Source organism: Canis lupus, chromosome 5 (assembly GCF_011100685.1).
Source record: "Canis lupus familiaris isolate Mischka breed German Shepherd chromosome 5, alternate assembly UU_Cfam_GSD_1.0, whole genome shotgun sequence".
Taxonomy (NCBI): Eukaryota; Metazoa; Chordata; class Mammalia; order Carnivora; family Canidae; genus Canis; species Canis lupus.
In genome coordinates, this window is record NC_049226.1 from 18397918 (window position 1) to 18419332 (window position 21415).

Sequence of the window (21415 nt, forward strand, 5' to 3'; positions counted from 1 at the left end):
CTGCCTCAACTCCTAGCCTGCCTTGTCTCCAGCCCCAGCCTAGCCTGTCTCCTCATCCTTACACGTCCCACTCCTCTGTACATGAAAGATGCCCCATCTTTACCGGCCAAAAGGGACTTGCAAGAAATGCATGTTCTTTCCTTGTAGTAGATCATTTTTTTCTGTCCCATTCAGACATGTATGTGTGTGTATGCATGTATGTGTGTGCATATATGTGCACATATTTTCTATATGCATTTTGTTAAAATGACGTTTTGGCATATCTACAAGCTTTTGAACTTTTTCTCCCCTGTAATATATTTTATTTTCCCTTACAATTATGTGTTCTTTGAAAACATGATTTTTCATTGTTGTATAGCATTCCATTATGTGATATACACTAATGTATTTAACTGGTACTCTTTTGTTGGGCATTTTGGTTGTTAATCAATTTTGCTATTATATATGGGACTGCAATAAGCATCCTATATATCTCCAGTTGTTTTCTTTGTGAACATCTCTGATTATTTTCTTAGGATATGTATCTAAGCTTGGAATTTTGGGGTCAAGTTGACTGAGCATTTTGAAATTGGATATAACCTCCCCTCCAGAAATGTGTTAGCGTGAAGCATTTATGGAGCACCTGTTGGGTACCAGGCACTATGCTAGCTTCCAAAGATTAAAAAAATGTGTAAGATGTGTTCTCTGTTATTGAGGAACTTATGGTTGAATATTTGCTGTAATTAAATAGGGGGCTCCTGCTCCCCCTCTAAAATGTTTATTTGATCTGCACTTAATGATATGATTGAGAAGCTGCTGAATCTGACCCTGGATTTATTTTTTTGAATATGCTCATCACATGCAAAGAAGACCAGGTAGCTCTTGAGGCCAACCAAAAACTTCTGTATACAGTATTTTCCAGTATGTTTCCATAAAACAGAGGCTTTAATTAAATGCTTCCAATTTTACCCAATATTATGACTGTTGAAGAAGAGGAGACTACTATTTTGTTCATATAGATGTTCTAGGTGGAAATCTTGTAGGAAATCCTAAACTCTAGCTCTGCAGGGTTAGTCTGCCAATAGGGAATGGAATTTTTGTCTTTGCTGGGATTTTTCCTGCTGTCTCATTCCATCACTGGTGTCAACTATTGTCTTGTCTGTATTTCCTATCTAGAGCTTATGTAAGTATTTCTCAGCATTCTTACAGTTAAGGGAAATAATGTAAGCAATGAACTTGGATTATATATGTCATAGTAGGTTGTATTTTTATCACCAAATATTTGCAAGGATTATGCATCCCTGACTCAGTGACAGCAGTCCTCACTATATGATGGACTTTGGCCAATAAAATGTGTTAGTGATGTTAGCTACTTTCAAACATAAGCTTTAAGAGCCGTAACTTGGTTCTGCCATAACTTTCTCTCCTCTGTCTCCAGACCGACATGTCCCTGATAGAAGCTGCTGCTTCAGCCTGGGTCAGGAATAAAAATGAGCCCAACACTCACATAATATAAGTGAGAAATTAACTTTTGGTGTGGAAGTCACTAAGATTTTGGAATTATTTGTTCCACAGCATAATGAAGCTAAGATGAATACCATATATGCTAAGGAGAAAATGTCATTCAGAGGACATGATCCTTATTCTGTCCTTAATTCGATTCATTAATTCACACCTGTAGCCTGTGGCTTTACATTCATAATATTGACACATTGGACTCAATAGAATTTTGGGGCTATCTTTTTGAAGGGTGAGAGAGGGAAATCTATTTTTCATACCAACAGATTACCTATTTTCTTACAAGGACCAAAACTATATTTTGCACTGATACTCAAAATTTCCAGCTCTTCTCTCCAGCATCAACCTGAGTTGATGTCGAGCTAAAATGTAAGGAAAATGTAAATTTTAATTTCACTTCAATCAACGACAAAAAAAATTTTAAATTTATCAAGTCCCTATCTTGTGTCATCCCTATCCTGTCTCTTTGTAAACTTTCTGAATTCTTCCACAAGTCCCCCAGACTGGTTGGTTATGCTTACCTCTGCATTTCTGTATGAGCTAACCATGCCTCTCACAAAATTTGGAGCTTATATTATACTGGGTAGCTCATTCCTTGAGCACAAGGACTGTGTCTTTTCAAACACCTTATGCAGATTTAAGATTCATTCGTTTTTTTTTTTCATTCTTTTTTTCAACCATTCATTCATTCAGCAAGTATTTATTGAGCAATTACTATGTTCCAGACAATGTTTCCAGTGCTGAGAATCCAGTGGTTTACAAAATAGACATGGCCCATGCCCTTATGGAGGAGACAGGAAACAAACAAGCAAAGAAAAAAAAACCCAGAAAGTGGCTAAATGCTAGGAAGGAACAGGGCGGAGTAATATAAGAAAATGGTAGGCTAACAGTTACAAATCTAGCTTGGAGAGTCAGGAACGCTCCTATGAGGAAGTAAAATGATGCTGAGACCTAAAGTTCAGAAGGAAGAGTATCATGCCAGAAGAAAGAGGGCTAGAGAGAGCTTGGTACATTCCTTATTTGAGGAACGTAAAAAATGTTGAGTTATCACAGATGCATCCCATGAAGAGTAGGATGAGGGGACTTTGGAGAGACAACAAGTGTTTACAGCACATGATAAAGTAGTTGGAGTGTTTTCCAAGAGAAATGGGAGACCACTGCTGGGTTTTAAGTAGGAGAATGGCATGATCCCATTTATATTTGTGGAGAGCTTTCTTGTTCAGGGTATGATGAGTTTGTGTGAAGCTATAAGAGTGTGAAAGATCCTACAGGAGTCTACTGGAATTGTCCATGGAACAAGTGTATAGCCTAGATCATGGGGGTGGCCATGAAAGTGGGGAGAAAAGGAGGGGTTTGGGATACATTTCAGAACAAGAAACAAGAGTTGCTAGCAGGCTGAAGTATGTGGGGGAGAGAGGAGGAGGGAGGACTCAAAGTGATGTCCATGTTTTTGTGTTAAGTAAATGCATAGTTAGAGGTGCTATTTACTAGTATAAGTCTGATTGGAAAAGTCCCGTGGTAGGGAAGAGGTAAGAATTTTGGTTATATTAAGTTTGAGGTGTCTTTGAGTTGAGTAGGAGGAGATGCTGAATAGTCAGTAGGATATATGAGTCTGTAGCTGATAGCAGAACTTGGGGCAGAGATATAAATTCTGGATTCATTAGAATATAGATGCTATTTAAAGCCATGGGAGTGAATGAGATTACCTGGGGAGAAAAGCCCGTAAATGTTTACAGAGTGAATCACGGGTGCCTGGAGAGGGTTGAAGGCTGGTGATTCCCTAACTGAAGGTGGCGATGCTGGAGGAGGTGTGGGCTTGGCAGTGGGGTTGGAGGGGATGGTGAGCATGGCTTGGATTTGTGAGTTGGTAATGCCTGTTCCTCACTCAGTTAGAGATTTCCAGGAGATGCTCACAAATGTGTGTGTGTGTGTGTGTGTGTGTGTGTGTGTGTGAGAGAGAGAGAGAGAGAGAGAGAGAGAGCGCTTTGGGGGAATGATAGCTCACAGCCCTGCCTACCTCCTGGGACATTGAACCACTGGAATGGATGAGATAGGAGGGATAATTGAGAAGATTGAGAAGAGATGAGAGTTACTAATGGGGGCAGTGTCCACATAGCTGAAGTGTCCACACATCTGAAGTGGGGATGGGAGGAGGGACCCCTGAGAAGGGATGGTTGCAGATAGGGTGAAGGGCTAGGGGCAATGGCCCTGAGGAGCCTGAGGGTTGGGAAGAGTTCATAGTCAACAGTGTCAGTGGCTACAGAGAATGGGAATAGGTCATTGGGTTTGGCAAATTGAAGCTGACTTTTCGGAGAGCAGGCTCAGAGGTGGGGGGAACAACCAATGAGAAGCTTATGCTCTCAGGAGGCTCTTAGAGATTGGGAAGGTCATTTCAGGGGCAGGTGGTCTGAGAAAAGATGTTTTTTAGTTGAAGGAGAGAAGAGGTCACTAACATTTATTGATTGAGGATGTGCCTAGTAGGGGGAACATAATTGTTGCATTAACAGCTGACACCAGACTTCCTCCTAGGAAGAGGACTGACTTTGTTTAGGAAAATACCTCGACAGGGTGTTTTGGAGGTGGAAGATGAGACTTCAAGCATGGAATGGGAAGACAGGCCACAGAAGAAAGTGACCAAACTGCTTGGTGTAAGAGATGGATAGGAATTTGGGGATGGGGATGGGGATGAGCAGAAGGTGAAAAGAGGGAGGGGAGAGGTTGAGATGCACAGAGAGTTGCCAGGGAGGTGGTGGAATGGTGAAGGACATTCAAAAATTGGACAGTGATGTCCTCACCAGTTAGAGTGTTTGGTGTACCATGAGGCAAACTCTTTCCTCACATTTCAGTGAAAGCCTCAGTCTCAGGGCAAGAGTATTTGGAAGTAATGAAGGAGGCAGGGTGGCATCTAACTTCAGCATGTGTGAACTAGAAAGGAGATAATCATCTTTAGATAAGAAAATGGGTCCTCCCCTGGAGCCAGGAGAAGCATTAAATGCCTCCCCTGGGAACCTCTGGAAAGACTAGGTTTTCTCCCACAAGTGGGCTGGGGTGCAGGCCAATTTCACGTGGCTCTCAGGATAAGGCTGACTCCAGCTGACATCCGAGTGTTTGCGTCCTCTGGCAAGACAGAGTATGTTGGAGGCTAGCAGTTGTCATCTTACTGATTTTTCAGATTCACCCTGAAAGGTTAGTATTGAGGGTTCGTGCCTATTTTTTTGAGTGAGCCAAGTATGACTCAGAGAAGTAAATGAGATGGCCCAAGAGCACACAGCTGGTGTTAGTGATGGAATGATTCAAGCTCAGGTCTCTGTGACTCTGATGCTCTATTTAGTTCACCCAACTGGCCCTACTTGTGGACTGTGCTGAGGGGAGGGATAGAAACACATGAAACATTAATAGATTGAACAAAAAAGAGCCCAGAGAGATGGAGAGAGAGAGAAGATACAAGGGTGGGCGGAAATATTTGATGAAGTGAAGTGATTTCCTATCCCTTCTCTACCCCTACCTTCCTCCATCTGCCTGACAGATTCTGAGACTGGCACCATGCTGCTGGGCAAAAAAATGAGATCAATTAGAGGCCTCTCCCTCCCCTGCTTCATTTCGGATGCCTAGCCCCTTCACAGAGTAGTTACTTTCTATTTGGCTGAGCAGATAGGAGCAATGTTAATTCTATAATTGGGCCTACCACCCTGGGTGCTTGATAAGCATTAGGCGCCAGACAACGTTGTTCCAACCGAAACAGGCTCTCCTTAAAGCTATCGGGGTCCATGTGCAGGCCCTAAGGCTTTTACATGCTTCAAATAAGCTTAAACTGCACACTTAGTATTTCACAGCAGGAACCCAGGCTCCCTTAGTACTTTGTTTTTGCCGAGGATTACTCTAGGTCATGTTGTGGCTTATTTATGTGAAATGATGATTCCCCCGTGCCCGGCCGTGGAAACAGGGCCTCGATTCATAAATCTGCTGCTTCATGGTCTTCGCTGCAGTTTTCAGGCCCTTGGTGCTCATTGCTGTGATGTTTGTGTTGCCTGTGCTGGGGAAACGACGACAACGGGTGGCCGCGCACAAGCTCTAAGGTGGAAACCCTGGCAGGTCGTCCAGATTTCCATTAAAGTGCGAGCCATGGCATTTGCTTTTGTCCCGACCTCAGTTTTGTCATCGGCTGGCTGTGGGCCAGGGCGGGGTGGTTCGGGCTACAGCAGGGACAGCAAACATGCCACCTCTCTTGCTGAGCCTGCGGCAGATGTGACCCTTGCTCTCCTGCCCCCCAAGACTTTCGCAGCGCATGGCTGGGGGGCAGCCCGGGCCCACGGACTGCACATGATGCTATGGCACATCGCTTTCAGACCTGTCTCCGGGCACCTAGGAGTCCATCCTGACCCTCATTTTTATTTTTTTTAAAGATTTTATTTATGTATGTATTCATGAGAGACACAAAGAGAGAGAGAGGCAGAGACATAGGCAGAGGGAGAAGCAGGGTCCCTGCAAGGAGCCCGATGTGGGACTCAATTCCAGATCCCGGGATCATGACCTGAGCGAAAGGCAGCCCCTCAACCACTGAACCACCCAGGTGTCCCTGACCCTCATTTTTAAGAAAGATTTTATTTATTTATTTGAGAGAGAATGAGAGAGAGAGAGAAAAAGAGAGAGAGAGAGAGAGCACAGGGAGGGACGGAGGAAGAAGGAGAAGCAGACTCCCCACTGAGCAGGAAGCCCGGTGTGGGGCTCCATCCCAGGACCCTAAGATCACGACCTGAGCAGAGGGCAGATGTTGAACTGACTGGACCACCCAGGTGCCCCCCATCCTGATCCTCATTTTATCCAGGATTCTATCCCCTTCTTTAATAGCCGTTGTGGACATTTTATAGCCCTTCCTCTGGGGAATCCCTTTGATAATCTTAAGCTCTTCTGTTAAAAACCCCTGTCTCCATTTTATTTCTTTTGTAGTATAGAAGAATATTAGATTTTATAATTCAAGATAGGGAATGGCCTTGGAAATCACCAATTGGTTGCTGCTAACAATAGCCAGCATTTAAAAAAAAAAAAAAAAACAATAGCCAGCATTTATTGAAGATTTTGTGCCAGTCATTGTGTGGGCACCTTCGTGCCTTGGCTTCTTTACTGTGCACAACAGATACGGCCATGACTGTCACCAGTGACTCCGGTGTTGGTGTGTCTGCTGGACTCTATCATGTATTGTACTCAGCTGGCAAATTTCCATGACGCCTCTATTGCCTCTGCCCCTATACCTTGATTTGTTGAGAATTCCAAAGGGACATCGCATAACCCAGGGACAGTCTGAGCTCTGTGGCAAAACAGGCCAACTATTTCGTCATTGGGCAGCTCTCACTCTTGCTCCTCCTCACCACTCATCCCCTTCTCTCTTCTCAAGCTTCCTTCACACGCTAAGCAGATGTTTTCATCCATTACTTCCTCTGAAAAATTAGAAACCTGAAGTGTTGAAGCATCTTCTCTCAGGTGTCGGCACCATTTGGATTTATGCATCTTTCCCAGTCCGTTCCCACTATCGAAGGAAGGATCTTCCCATTCATGGCCCACTCCCCACCATCCCCAGATCACATCTTCTCCTACCAAGCTGGGACCTCACTCCCTCGTTCTCTCTCTGTCCTCCATTGTTTCATGTTCTTTCTACTTGTTCCTCCTCTTTATCCTTCAAAGAGGCTCGGATTTCTCATATCCTAAACAGCTCTCCTTGCTCTTGATCCCGGGTCTTTGGATTCTTCACTTCCTACCTAGACAAGTTGCTTGGAAGATTAATCCACCCGTTTTCATACCTCTTGTTCCCTCCATGCATTCACTTGCCTCCCTTTCCCTACTCCAAGACCTCACTGGATTGTGTGTCAAAGCTCATTGAGGGACTACAGATTTTTAAGCCAGGGGACATTTTCAGTCCTTTTTCTGGACTTCTCTGCATCATTAGATGTGACCACCACTATCTCTTTCTCAAAACTCTCCATTCCCTTATCTTTTATGATTTCATTTTTTTTCCTGGATTCTCCTTCTACCTTTTATTTTTATTTTATTTTTAAAAAATATTTTATTTATTTTTTTATTCATGAGAGACACAGAGAGAACAGAGAGAAAGGCAGAGACACAGGCAGAGGGAGAAGCAGGCTTCCTGTGGGGAACCCAATGGAGGACTCAATCCCAGGACCCCAGGATCACGACCCGAGCCAAAGGCAGACATTCAACCACGGAGCCACCCAGATGCCCCTCCATCTACCTTTTAGAATATTGATTCAGGGACAACTTTCCAGCTCCTCTTTTCCATCTGCCTTTTCAACATAGGTGCTCTCTAGGCTTCTTTCTCTTCCAACACAAGCTGCCCTTCCTGGGTCATCTCATCACCTCCATGGCTTTAATTACCACCGTTATGTGGATGATACCTTCATCTCTAACCTCCATTCCTGCATTCACTCTTGGTCGCGGACCCTGTCTCCATCACTGCCCCCCAGGCCTTCACCCTAGATAACCAATTGCCAATGGCATCTCTTTTGATGCTGCTGGAGGATGAAGAGTGGTGGACAAGAATAGCTCTTCTCTCTCTCAAACCCTGAGGTACCCTAAAGCCATTTGGATGTGAGTGTGAGCAAACCCAAAAGTTCTCCCATGGATGAGGGGCTCCTTTAACCCTGAGTATGAGCTGGATACTGAGGGGTTAACTACTGTTCCAAAGAAGAACAGGCTCAGGGGTGGGTGGGAGGAATGTAAATGGTCCTTTGAAACCTTTTCTAATTTGCTACTAATCATTTAAAAATATTAACCCATCTCCACCACTCCAGCCACCCTTTCGTCTCTTCATTAAATATACAAGGCCAGTATCCAAATAAGAACTGGTCTTTGGTTTTACAAGAAAAGGGTAAATTCAGAGGCTGAGAGGAGCTAATCGTTTTCGATTAGTTAGTTTCAGACTTCACTGAGTTTTGTTTGGTCTAGATTATCTGAATCTTTATTAAGGGAGCTGGAATTGGCAGCAGCAAATGCAGGAGCAGTAGCATTTGTGTAAGAGTGCATTTATACAGCGGCAGCCCCCTGTGCGTGGAGAGGTGTTCATGGATGCCTGCGCACGTGTGTGGTCCATTGTGCCTCTGGGTGGGATACGGCACGGGCGTGTGATGCGTGCGTGTGTGGGAGACAGAAATGAAGTTTTCCAAGGTGCAGGCTCCCCAGAACACCAGGGGCAGCTTCTTAGTCTCCAGTCTTCTCTTCTAGCCCAGCCCCTGCGAGGCCTGCCTGCCTGGAGGTAATTTTATTTAATCTTGACAATCTTCCGGGATAGGCTTAAGTAAACAAGGATCAAGCCACTCACAACCTTAATTAGGCTACACATAAATAATGGATTGCCGGATTAGCTGAGAACATACAGGAGGGATGTGAGAGCAATAAAACCAACTTTCCTTAAGTGGGCCCTTCCTTCAAGGAGCTCCAGTTTCTCCAGGCAGATGTCTGTGTCAGGTGCCATGGAGACATTCCAGCGGCCCATTACTCATTCATTTATTCATTTGTTGTTTATTCATTCATTGCAAATTCTTACTAAACCCTTCTGAAAACAAGACCTGCTGCTAGATGTTGTGGGGGAAGGCAAAGGTGAAACCCATAAGAACTTCTCAATTGCTCACAGTTACAAACTGGGCTTATAACTATAAGTGAAAATTGAAAAGAGGGTCTCCTGACAGAGCGCGGTGGCAGATTATCTTCTCCAAGGATGAGCGTAGCACAGCCTCCCATCCCACGTGTTCTTCTTCCAATGTGACCTCAATGCTCCCCCATCCAAGTCTATGACCCTGACAGTCTGTTGAACTTGGGCGGACTTTTGTGCCTGCCTTCACCAACAAGGTGCAGTGTAAGCGATGCTTTGTGACTTCCCAGGCTGGGGAAAAGGCCATGCCCTTGGCCCCCTTGGAATGCCTGCTCTTGGAACCAAGCCACCATCTTGTAAGGCAGCCCAAGTGAGCCCAGGCCCCCTGGCTCCCATCTGTAGTTTAGCTGAGGTCCAGGCTGACAGTTAGCATTGACCACCAGCCACAGGAGTACAGGTCCCACATGGTGATTCCTGCCTTCAGATTTTCCCAGCTGAAGCCTCAGAAATTGTGGGTCAGACAAGCCATCCCAGCTCTGCCCTTCTGGATTCCTAGCTCACAGAACCCGCGAGCTTAATAAAATGGCTTTTTGAAGTGGCTCAGTGAGGGGAGCATTTGTCTCATAGCAACAGAGACTGTAATTAGCACTGTGGGAGAAAACGTGGACTCGGGAGCTTCTTTTCTACTGCTCAATGACCAACAGTTACCAAGTCCAATCAAGTCCATACAGAAACCTTCCCTAGTATCTACTCTCCCCTCTCCCTTCCTGTCGGTGTTGCCCTTCCTAGCCGATCTACCTCTTACTTGGTCTTCCTGCCTCTGGCTTCGTCCCCCTCCCACTGCCTCCTTTTTAATGCTCAGATCTGGGCATGACACCTCTCAGGGCATGCTTCTCAACCTGGATTGGGTGTGCACCCCGAGGGACTTGGCAGTGTGTTGGGAGTGAGAGACCCCACGAGACGAACATGTCCAATCCCTGTCTAACTCACTAGGAAGTGGTTGCAAATATTATTTTTATATTAAAAGAGACATGAATACATTATAGCATAAACCAACACTGGCAAGGATTTTCAGGGCAAAACTAAGACTCCAAGCACATTTCCCTCGAAGAACTTCCAAAAACTGCTAGTGGCCCAGTTATACTCACTTCCTCTGCTGATTGCAATATGCTGAGGGGTTGCTTTTCACTCTGTAGTAGTGGTGGCTTGAGAAGAAGCTCTCCTCTTCAGTATGATATTCAAGGCCACTATCCAGCCCTCACCCACCCTTGTAGACTGGCTTCTTACCAGTAAGCCTGTTCCACATGCCCAGCTGGCAGGTGTCCATGGCACATGCATAGGCGTCTAGCTGGAGAATGGAGAGGTACTTGGAAGAAGGATCTAATTAAGGAAAACAGCTAGTTAGGTGAATTGTTATTTTGTGTAGTCCCGAGCCCTCCATACTCTTTATGTCTCGATATGCTTTCTATCTCTGGAAAGACTTTGCTCATTCTTTAGTGTGCAGTTCAAATGCCTCTTTGAGGCTTCTCCTGACGCCTTTGTGCCATTAGCTGCCCCCTTCCTGGGCTCCCATACCACTTTGTCCATATAACATCTAAAGTGGTATTACAGTGTGCTAAGTATATGCTCATCTTGACCACTACACTGTGGGTCCCTCAAGGACAGTAATCAAACCTCCCCCACCCCCATTTTAACAGCTCTTTCTACTCCTTGCTCCCCACCTGATTTTCCACATTGTCTCTTAAACAGTTGGATCTCAATTTTTCTTTGTTGAAGCAAGTTACTTTACTTACTTTTATTCATATTTATATGAATAAAAGAGGTTGGCCCTCAGGTCAAGCAAGAACGCACTGTACCCCAACCCCTCATCTAGATTGGTTTACAGATTCTCAAGAGACATGATCCCTCACTGGGTCTAGACCTCACTTTATTCCCAGTCAGGAATAACGTTGATCCTTCTCGTTATTATGAAAGATAACTGGAACATGAGCACAGCTAGCTGCTTTCTTCCTTTCTCTCATATTTATTTATTTTAGAGATAGAGCAAGCACAAACAGGAGGGGTAGCAGGAGAGAGAGAATCTTAAGCAGACTCCACACTGAGCATGGAGCCCAATGTGGGGCTCAATCCCCTGACCCCGAGATCATGACCTGAGTCAGACGCTTAACCTACTATGCCACCCGGGCTCCCCAGCTGCTTTCTTTATTGAGTAAGAAGCAGTCTCTGTCTCTCCAAAGTCCCACAGGTGGGCTTTGCAGATAGGCCCAGTGTGAGAAATTGATTGAGAAGATAGTGTCCCTGCCAGGTCTACCCCACCACAAAAGAGTGCTCCCATTGTCTGCCTTAAGGTATGAAATTCTACTGTTAGAGATTCATTCCTTGATGTGGAAGATTTCAACCATTAAGAGTTCCCTGTTTAAATGCAGATACTCCTGGGAGGGGAGAGAACTTGAGTCCTTTTTAAACTATCACTTCCGTTGAAGATTCAGTGATAGCTAGGCCGAGAGCAGCAGCCCTTAAAGAACTGGGACAAAAGGTAGGATAGATTCTGTTGAAAAGAAAGAAATATGTTATGTTCACCAAATTGTGTCAGTGCATCAAAAAGCCCTCTGCTTGCATTGTATGTATTCGAGGCTGGCTGCTATGCAACATAATGGGGGTTAATTCCAGGGCTTAGAGCACTGACTGGGAATTGGAAGCTTCTACTAGGAGAGAAAAAGGGGTGATGATGGGTTTGGTTTTCTTGCATAATGTCCTCTTTTCCTGGAGAATGGAGGCTTCCCTCTCTCAGGATTCCAGACCAGAGGAAACATGAAAAGAGGGTTAAAAGATGTCTTTTGTCTTTGTAGGAAATAAGATCTTTTTGTAAAATTTCAAAAATTGGCAAATCCAGCTTCAGGGGGGCAGAGAAAAACAATTGGGGAGGGGAGTAGAGGGTTGCATTAACGTGAGGATGATTTTCCACTCCAGCTGCTCACCTTATTAGTTTTAAAAATTGCTTTAATATCTATATGTTTAGTTAAGAGGAGCGCCGCACATAATTGGAACTCTCAGAACCAGATGGCACCTTGGAGATCAACTGGTTTAACCCTCACTCAGGGACGCAGAGCAAGGTATGATAACCCACCCCTATCTCCCAGCTCCGTCTCCTGGATTCCAGTGAGGAGGTGCTGGGCTTCCTCTGGTCTCTGTACTGGAGCTGAGACAGCCAGCTCCCCTTCTGCTGGTGGCTTGTATGCTATGACAATGGTGACCCTTCAGCCAAGAATCTGAATGTGCTGAGCCATGACTCCATCAGGCAAAACCCAGGGGAGCTTGAAAGAGGCTGAAGCTCTGTGGTCATTTTCAGCTATTTTACATCACAGACGCAGGTAACAAGGGTCCTGCCTACTTGATCTCTCTTTCGGGGAGACCAAAAAGCCATCCACAGGCAATCTCGAGGACAGACAGCATGGTCTGGATGCAGCAAGCCTTGCAAGGGGCATTTTGCTTTCAGCTCAGAGGTCTTGGGAGGAGTCCCCATCTCTGGCCCACCACTACCCAGGGTCTAGTCTACCCTTCTGCCCACAAGGAGCTGGTGAGAAGCATCTCCCTTCCCTTGCCCAGTGTCTCTGTGACCCCACGACTGGGTTGAATCACATGTAATTCTTTTGGTGGTGACAGTTCACCCTGGTTCAGCAGACCGTGTGGTTGCGATCGATCAGTGGTGTCCCTTTCCTAATGACGCAAGAGCTGTGAGAAGTTGAACTGTTTACACAAGGTCACTTTATTAACAGGGAAATCGCTCTTATGATAAATGACAATTCTGTTGCAGCTGTCTCTCTCTCTCTCTCTCTCTCTCTCTCTCTCTCTCTTCTTTCTGCTTCAAGAGCTTTGTAGACCCACAGATTCTGTGTCCTCAGATGCTCCACCTCTTTGGGGCCTGGAGACTCAGCCCTCCCTTTGAGCCCAATCAAATGAGCCAGTGTCCAAGGAAAGGGGAAGGTGATTATGAGCCTCTTCATATGATTTTCTTCCAATTCAAGTTCAGCAGCAGCAACCAGAAAAGCACAACATCCTTTTTATGGACCAGTAGATGGGATTTCAGATCAACGATGGTCATTTCTTGAATTTGCACAGCACCTGACAGCTGACAAAAATTTTTTAAATTCTTTACAGTCAACCATTTTGCTTGCACTCTCTGAATAAGGGGCCAGAGAGAGGTATGACTGGTCTGATTCCCATTTTAGGGATGAGAAAATTGGAACTCAGGTAAAGGCTTATTGCATCTCCTGACTTAAAACCTAGGAGCCAAAGTTTAAGTTAAATCATGGCTGCCCACTTATTGATCGAATGACCTTGGAAATTTTTTTGGTTTTGTTTTGCTTTTGATAATACTTTATTTTTTCGAGCCATTTTAGGTTTATAAAAAAAATTGAGCAGAAAGTAGGGAGTTTGCATATACTATCTCCCACCCCACCACACACATACAGCTTCCCCTATTGATAATACCTTGCATGGTACACTTATAATCGATGAACCAATACAACTATACAATACATTATTACTAACTACAGTCCATAGTTCACATTAGATTCACTCCTTGTTTTGTAATGGGTTTTGACAAATGCATAATGTCATGGGTCCATCATTATAATATTATGTAGTTTCACTGCCCTAAAAATCCCCTGCATTCCACCTACTTATCCCTCCCTCCTTCCTTCTTCAGCCTCTGGCAAACACTGGTCACTTTATTGTCTTCAAGTTTTCATCTTTTTCTAGATTGTACTATGCAGCTTTTCCAGACTTCCTCCTTTCACTTAGTAACATGCATTTAAGATTCCTGCCTGTCTTTCCATAGCTTGATACTCATTTCTTTTTAGTGCTGAATGGTATTCCATTATCTGGATGTGCCACAGGAGAATTATTTTTTAAAGTCTTAGTTTTTTTCAACTATGAAAGGGTAATAGTAGGGTTGTTATGCCCTCATAGAGTTGTTGTAGGGATTAAATGAACTAATACACAAAGAGTATCAACATAGTGCCTGACTCATTGCACATGCCCCTGTTGTTGTTTTTACTCTATTGCTATCATTATTCCTGAACACGGACTCCCAGGACTGAGGGGGCTGGTTGTGGAGGCTTGTCTAGCACTTGGACAGGGAGAGTTCACAGTACATTGGAGGCAAGAAGATCAGGGCTCTGGGTGCAGGCCCTGGGGCTGACACCAGCTTCTGTTAAGTCCAGGTCACTTTAATCCTGTGGGTCTCCACCAAATGATCTGGAAAAGGAAGAGTAAACCCAGGTGTATGAACATCACCTAAAAACCTTTGGCAGGACAATGTACCTCAAGCCTCTGCTACTGTTGGAACCCCACAGCATGGAATGCTGTGGGGGTTCTCTTTGATTTCCTCAGGCAGAGAAGGGCTGGCTCTATCTATGGGGGATCACTGTGTGGCACAGAAAATTAGTCTCAATATGGTACCTTCCAGACAAATGGAGTAACTAGAGATTTGCTGAGTAGAAAGGGATTGGCCAAGAAAGTTTGATGTTTACCCACTTGACCTAAAGGAGTCCAAAAACCCTACACACTCACCATATGTCTGAACCGAAGGGCCATTGAAGCAGATGAGAAAAGCTACAAGGCCCCCACAACATGGCAGTACAGGCAGGTGGATGCATTTTCTCATAATGATCCTCCTGCCTTGTTCAGCTCCTAGCTCTACCACGGGAACCCAATGAGATGTTTAGGAAAGTACTTCATAAACAGAAACCAAGTAAAAGTGTCATTGTCTAAATACCTATTATGTATATTCAACAATCTTAAATAAATGGTTTAACTTCTCAAGACTCCGTTTCCTTGCTGGTAAAATGAGGAGCGCAGTAGTAGCAGGTTTTGGGGGTTACGATGACAATAGGTGAGATAATCCACCGAAAGTGTTGGACCATATCAACTCTGTGTATGTGTGCGTACATTTATTGTGCACCTAGTGTATATACACATAAACACATACACGCATAGCAAGTGCAGAATTTCTACCATGATTTGATGATTACTTTCACCTCAGTTACAATTCTCCAAAATTTCTTTGGCCAGCTATCATTATCCCCATTTTATGGATGAGAAGACTAGAGCATGGAGAGATTAAATATTGCTCAAGAATACCCAGATAGTAAGAGGATGAGTTGGGATTTGAACTTACACCCAAAGCTGATGTTTTTCCCTCCAAACCCCTACCTGTTAAGTGCTACACACATGTAAGATTGTATTTCTTTTGGAAAATATCATACAGCTTATTTCCAACTGGAGTTCACTTAGTTTTCTTATCCTTAGAGAAAAGAAGAGTCAAGTTGTGGCCACAATGGTAAGAGAAATGGCTCAGCTGATTCCAGTTGGAGCTGTGCTTTTGTGCCTGGGAGAGTATGCATGTGTATACAGCTAAGGGGCTCTATCTGTATCGAGGAGGGAAAGTCACATTGGTTAGGAAAGAGAATGACTTAGAGGAGCTGCCGAGACACTGGAACTCAACCTAGTGTTGATGTATGATAACCAGGGCACGTTACTGAAAGGCATAAAATAATACAAAAAGTTATTTTTCAGCCAATATGCTGACACAGCACCATTTTGGGTCCCTAACTGAAAATGATATATGAATTATCTCAACCTAAAGTCGGAAGTATAAATTATAGAATATATCTTTCACTGTTTTATTTGGGCTGTAAAGCGACACCTTATTATTTCTCCCTCCTGGGCTTCCTTTAATGAATCGGGATTTGAAAGTGAAATATTTATTATATTGCAGGGGAGAGATTACATCGTGCTTCAGAAAGGAGGGAGGAAGGGTTATGGAAATCAGGCGGCATCTTGGAAATTGGTCTCTTTCTTGTTTATGAAAAATGGCTGATGCGGGTGTTTTTTTCCAAGTTGTGAGCAGTGTACTGAAGAGGACCCCTCCAGCGTGGTGAACATGGGGGCATGGGTTGCCAAGTCAGGGATCCAAGCCTCCAGCTTGCTCTCACCTGTAAACCCTCCTCATCTGATTGGGAACATCCAGTGAATGAGAGACACTTGATTATGATGCTTTCATGGGTTCCATGAGGAGATGGAGTATCATGAGCCATCTTATTAAATCTGGTTGGGGTGGAGGAAAGAGGGGGTGGGAGGAGGAACGCCTTCATCTCCATTGGTTATTGGATGTTGGGTAATGGCAATTGATTATTCAAACCATACGGCAGTTACTGAGACTCAGCACTGGCTTAATGGATATATTTCTTCTACTAGCTCCCAAATCAGTCCTGATGGATGATTATGGGAGTGTAGTATGTCATATAACTGCTCAGAGCCAGGCAACCAGACTGACTATCCTACTGTTTAGAGTGGGAGCAATTGTTCCTAAGATGCTAGACAATTCCTGATGTCCCCACTATAGGCGGTGGGTGAAGAAATGGGTTAAAAGATTGGCCCCACATCATTGGACAGTGTTACCAAGCAGCTACATCGTATTTCATGTGACTGTGACCATAGCTCAGGGACAAGAATCTATGCAAAAATTCAAAGTGTTTGGCCCTAATTCATTCATTCACCTATTCATTTATTCCATGAATAGTTATGAGCACTTCTGTGTGCTATACACTGTATTGAGCACTGTGTAAGAAAAGAAATAATAAACAGTCCTTCTGTTCAATGAACTATGGTCTAACATAAACATACCATAAACATACATACAGACAAACCATAAACAGAGGTCAAAACAGCATGTCGAGTTATACCATAAAGGATATGCAAGGATAATGTGACAAAAAGGAGGTGATTGACTTTGCTTGAAGGGAGAGAGTGCAGGAAAGCTTCAAGCTCTCACAAGTTGATTTGTAGACACGTATGTATCGTGTGCATCCCTTCATCATTAATGTGATGAGACTTAAAAGCAAGAAAAGAGCATTCTATAGCATGTACAAAGGTGAAAAGTTATCAAACAAGATGTTTGGAATGGTTTGTTGAAACAGGATGGCAAAGCTCTCAGAACGGGGAGTTCATTATGGATCTCTACTTAGTGGGTTTATAAACCTTCTATTCCCACGAAGAATTCTCTCTTCCTCCCATACTAATGGTTTCATTGTGGTTGTTCTGATCTTTATATTGTCTCTCATTACTCCAAAATAGAATTTGTCTCCTTGATCCCCTAATTTATATAAGCCACACACATTCAAGGGGTTGGCAAGCATGGAGGTTGAACACTTTTATCTGGCACAAGAAAAGTGGTGGAAAGAACAATGCCCATTGCCCCTACCCTCACACCTTCCTTGCCTCCATCACTCTGTCCCAGTCCATTCAGCTCCCACTCTCTGGTGTGGTGGCATTCACTGATGGGTCACCACATATACTCCTTAAGGAGCTGGGGAGTGGGCGCCTCTGTCCAGAAGCCAAGAGCCCTAAGCATTTTAGCCCAAGTAGCCTGAGGCTGCTTTGTAAGCAGGAGGTGTTTGCAGTGGATTTGACTGGTGCTCTGAGCCTGAGAGGCTGGAGAGGCTGAACTCCATTTGTCAGGGCAGTGTTTCTGTGTTGAATGCCATTAGCACTGGGAAGGATCACATGGTTTTGGAGGCTGGTGCACCCGCGAAATGGCAGCAGCCCCTGATGGGGTCAGTAGCAGGGGGGCCTCCAGCAGGGGCTCTGCAGCTATTCTGTATTAGCAATTCAGAAGGGATTGGCAGCAACTCTGAGCTCTCCCTTGACAGCCAGTTTGTGGGAGCTACAGTTAAGGGAAGGCACCTGCCAGTCGTAAGATTCCCCGAATTCTCTGAATAACCATGGTGGCAGTGGCAGTCCAGACGAGGAGGCCATGGCACTTCTTCCTGACAAGGATGGCATAACTCAGTGATTGCAATGCATCTCGGCTCCTTGTCATAGCAGTGCATACATATCATTCATAGAAACAGAGCTGCACGGGGACTTAGATCTAACCCAGTCCAACCTCTTCATTCTGCGCATGCAGAGACTGTGTTGACAAAGGTTATAGAGTGGCTAAGTTCAGACTTGACCCCAGGTTCCCTGACCTCTATTCCTCTGGCCTTCCTTTACATCTTTGAATGCTGAGTGAGGAGGCAGGGGGTGGGGGGCGGGTAGGATAAGAGGGGGAAACTAATTGAACAGGACAAACAAAATAGTGACAGATTCATGGTGCCCCTAATGCCTAGTGGTCAATTTATTTTTTTAAAAAAAAGATTTTATTTATTTATTTATTTATGAGAGACACAGAGAGAGAGCAGGGGCATATAGGCAGGCTCCTTGAGGGGAACCGGATGTGGGACTCAATCCCAGGACCCCGGGATCGCGACCTGAGTTGAAGGCAGATGCTCAACCACTGAGCCTCACAGGTGCCCCTCTAGTGGTCAATTTGTAACTTGTTTCCAAACTAGTTTACTTTCTAACTTTTGCTAAGTTTTAAAAAGAAGATTCCCAGTCATCTATTATATTTATCACTATGTTTTACTTTAGTAAAATGCATTTTGCTCCCTTGCCTCAGCACATATAAATTTATATTGCAATTGGTGAGATTCAAGAAAATAACATCCGGGTGCTAGAAATCACTAAACAAAGGGAGTAGTAGGGGTTAGGGCTGAGCCTTTCTGGAGAGGCTCAGGAACCAGGAGAGGAGTCAGGTAATGACTACTAGAGGTCTCTTCTAGTCCTGAGGTGAGATCATTTCAAGTTTCTGCTGACACTCACCCAGAGTTGGTTTAGGTGGGCATGTTCAGGAGCAATGGGCTACCAGAATTGATGGATCGTGGTGAAAGCAGAAGGATGAAGACAGGCCCTCATATTTACAAGAAAACACCTGTCATGAATGGAAAGAAAAGAATGTCTCCAGATTCTGGTAGGGTGTGTGTGTGAGTGTGTGTGTGTATGTGTGTGTGTGTGAGCACGCATATGTGTGTTGGAAGGGTCTACAAAGTAGGAATGGCAGTATGGTAAAGAAGGTCTTTCCCTCATACAGTCTCCTCGTCAACCTACCAACCTGCCTCCGAGTTCAATCCCTTATAGAAAGATCAAGGACTCACTCTCCTGTCATAAATTTAGATCTATGGCCCTATGGTAAGGAAATGGAATTTTTAGAAACAAACACTCTGGAGCTTTAACATATAAAAGGATTGTGCCCCTGCTTTCCTTATTTGTTTTGAGAAACAATGCCCCTCTCTTCAATGCCATTGCTTGTGCCATCCTGGAATTCCTCTTCGATCTTCAGAGTGGTCCTGTGAGTCCTTTCATTTGGTGCCTATCTTCATTTGCAACCGTGAGAGTCAGTCAAGGTTATGCAGAACCAAGTCTGAGTTCAAGCTGGGAGATTTGCTGTGATAGGGTTGGTTTTAGCCACAAACCAAGTATAGCCGTATGATAGGGAGACTGTGTCCCTTCTAGTCTTTGTTGATCAACTTGTCTTTGTTTTCTATAATGAAACATGCTTCATTACCCTCCCCTCCCCATGTAATTTATACATTGTTTAACCATAAACAACTGCCTCCACTACCACAACACAGCCCTGGTAATATCAAATCTTGATGTAAGTAGACTGATACTCCCTCCTCTCCATCATCTTCAACCTGTTTGCATGCAAAGAGCACTAAGGGACCTTAAAAAGGCTGGGCTTGATTCCACTTTATTTATCAGCTGTGGGACCTTGAGCATGTCACTTGACCTCTGTGAATTTCAATTTTCTGAATTACAGAAAGAGAATAAGAATGTTTGCCTTGAAAACTTATAAGGATTAAATGAACAAATGCGAGAAAGTATCCAGTGCACCGTAGCTGTTTAATGAATGTTTGTGTCTTATTTAAATGAAGTAGCAGCAGGGGAGTGCTTTCTTTTTCTGTTCTCTTTTTACTCTGTGTTCTGTTTCTCTTTCTAGACCTGACTTCTTATTTTCCTCATATTTATTGTCATGCCCTGTGATATCCCCTGGCTTCTCCATCTTTTTCCAAGAAGCAGTTGGGAGATAGAGAAGGTGGAATGCAGGGTAATGAAAGGGAAGGAATAGAGAAGGTCAGTCATGGCTCCAAAGCCAGACACAGACACTCAAGACCTCAGACCACGGATCCCACTAAACTGAAAATACCCTCGTGAGCCACTAGGTCTATGACGCTGGGTCTAAGCTGGACAAGAAAGGTGAGGGCCCCTCCTCCTTGCTCCATGCTAAGTGCTGGGGATACAATGGTGAACAAGACACAGTCCTGAGTAACTTCTGTGTCCTGGTCTCTGAAACTTGTTGAAGGGGAAGATATAGCGGAGCCTATAACCTTCCCCCAAAGAATCCTTGTCTCTCGGTATTTATACACTCGTGTAAGCTCTTCCTCATGATGGCTGGCTGGGCCTGGTGAGTCCTTTCTAATACCTAAAATATCGCAAAAGCGATGGGATGTCACTTCTGAGGTCAGCTTATTAACAGAATATAACTCTAAGGGGAACCATCTGGTGCATTTTGAGCTACTCTACAGAGAGGCCCATGTGGTGAGGAATGTAGGGAGGCCCAGCCAATAGCCAGCTAGGAGCTGATGCCTTCAGTCAAACAGCCTGCTATGAACTAAAGCTTGTCAGGAACCATGTGAGTGAATTTGCAAGCAAATGCCTCCCCAGTTGAGCCTTGAGATGAGACAGCAGCCCCAGCCAACACCATAACCTTTTGAGATATGTTGAGGTGGAGGCACCCAGCTAGGTGTGCCTGGATGCCTGACCCACAAACACTGGGAGCTAATAAACATTTGTTGTTTTAAGTCATTCAGTTTTGGGGTAATTTGTTACACAAAAAAAGATAACTAATAAGAGGGGGTGCAGATCGAGTGACTCTCCTGACTTTCATATAGCATTATTTTCCAGTTTTACTGAGATATAAGTGACATATAGCATTGTGTAAGTTTAAGGTGTACAACATAAAGATTCGATGTATATATATCGTGAAATGAGAAAGACCCAGCCCCCATAACTGTGGTGCCCAGGCTGTCACAGTCAATGCCATACTGCCAGGGCCTAGTACACAGAAGGTGCTCAATAAGTATTTGATGAATGGGCAAACTGCAGAATACGGAGAAATTCTCTGAGGTTCCCCCTCAGCACTTTAACTCTGTGGACTACCCAGGATACCCAGTCAAATTGAATTTCAGTTCAAAGAGGAATTATCTGTAGGGTGAATACATCTCAGGTAGCATATGAGAGATACTTACACTATTATTTGTTTGCCATTATTGCTAAATCTAGTGACCCTAAGCCAGAGTGGGAACAGAATCAGCCTGGACCCAGGAGACGAAGACAGATTGTGTGCATAATAAGACTAGTTGACCCAACTATTAC

The 21415-nt window shown here is 44.3% G+C and overlaps 2 long non-coding RNA genes across 3 annotated transcripts in view; one reads left to right on the forward strand and one right to left on the reverse strand.

Annotated features, from left to right (window-relative positions):
* The window catches only part of LOC111095828, a 140829-nt gene that overhangs the window by 103201 nt on the left and 16213 nt on the right, over positions 1 to 21415 (forward strand). The window lies entirely within an intron of this gene.
* Positions 1 to 21415, reverse strand: part of LOC111095827 — a 43300-nt gene that overhangs the window by 1298 nt on the left and 20587 nt on the right. For both annotated transcript variants that reach the window (XR_005359261.1, XR_005359260.1), the window contains one exon: positions 10385 to 10477. This is a non-coding gene — a long non-coding RNA (uncharacterized LOC111095827). The remainder of the gene's footprint in view (positions 1 to 10384; positions 10478 to 21415) is intronic.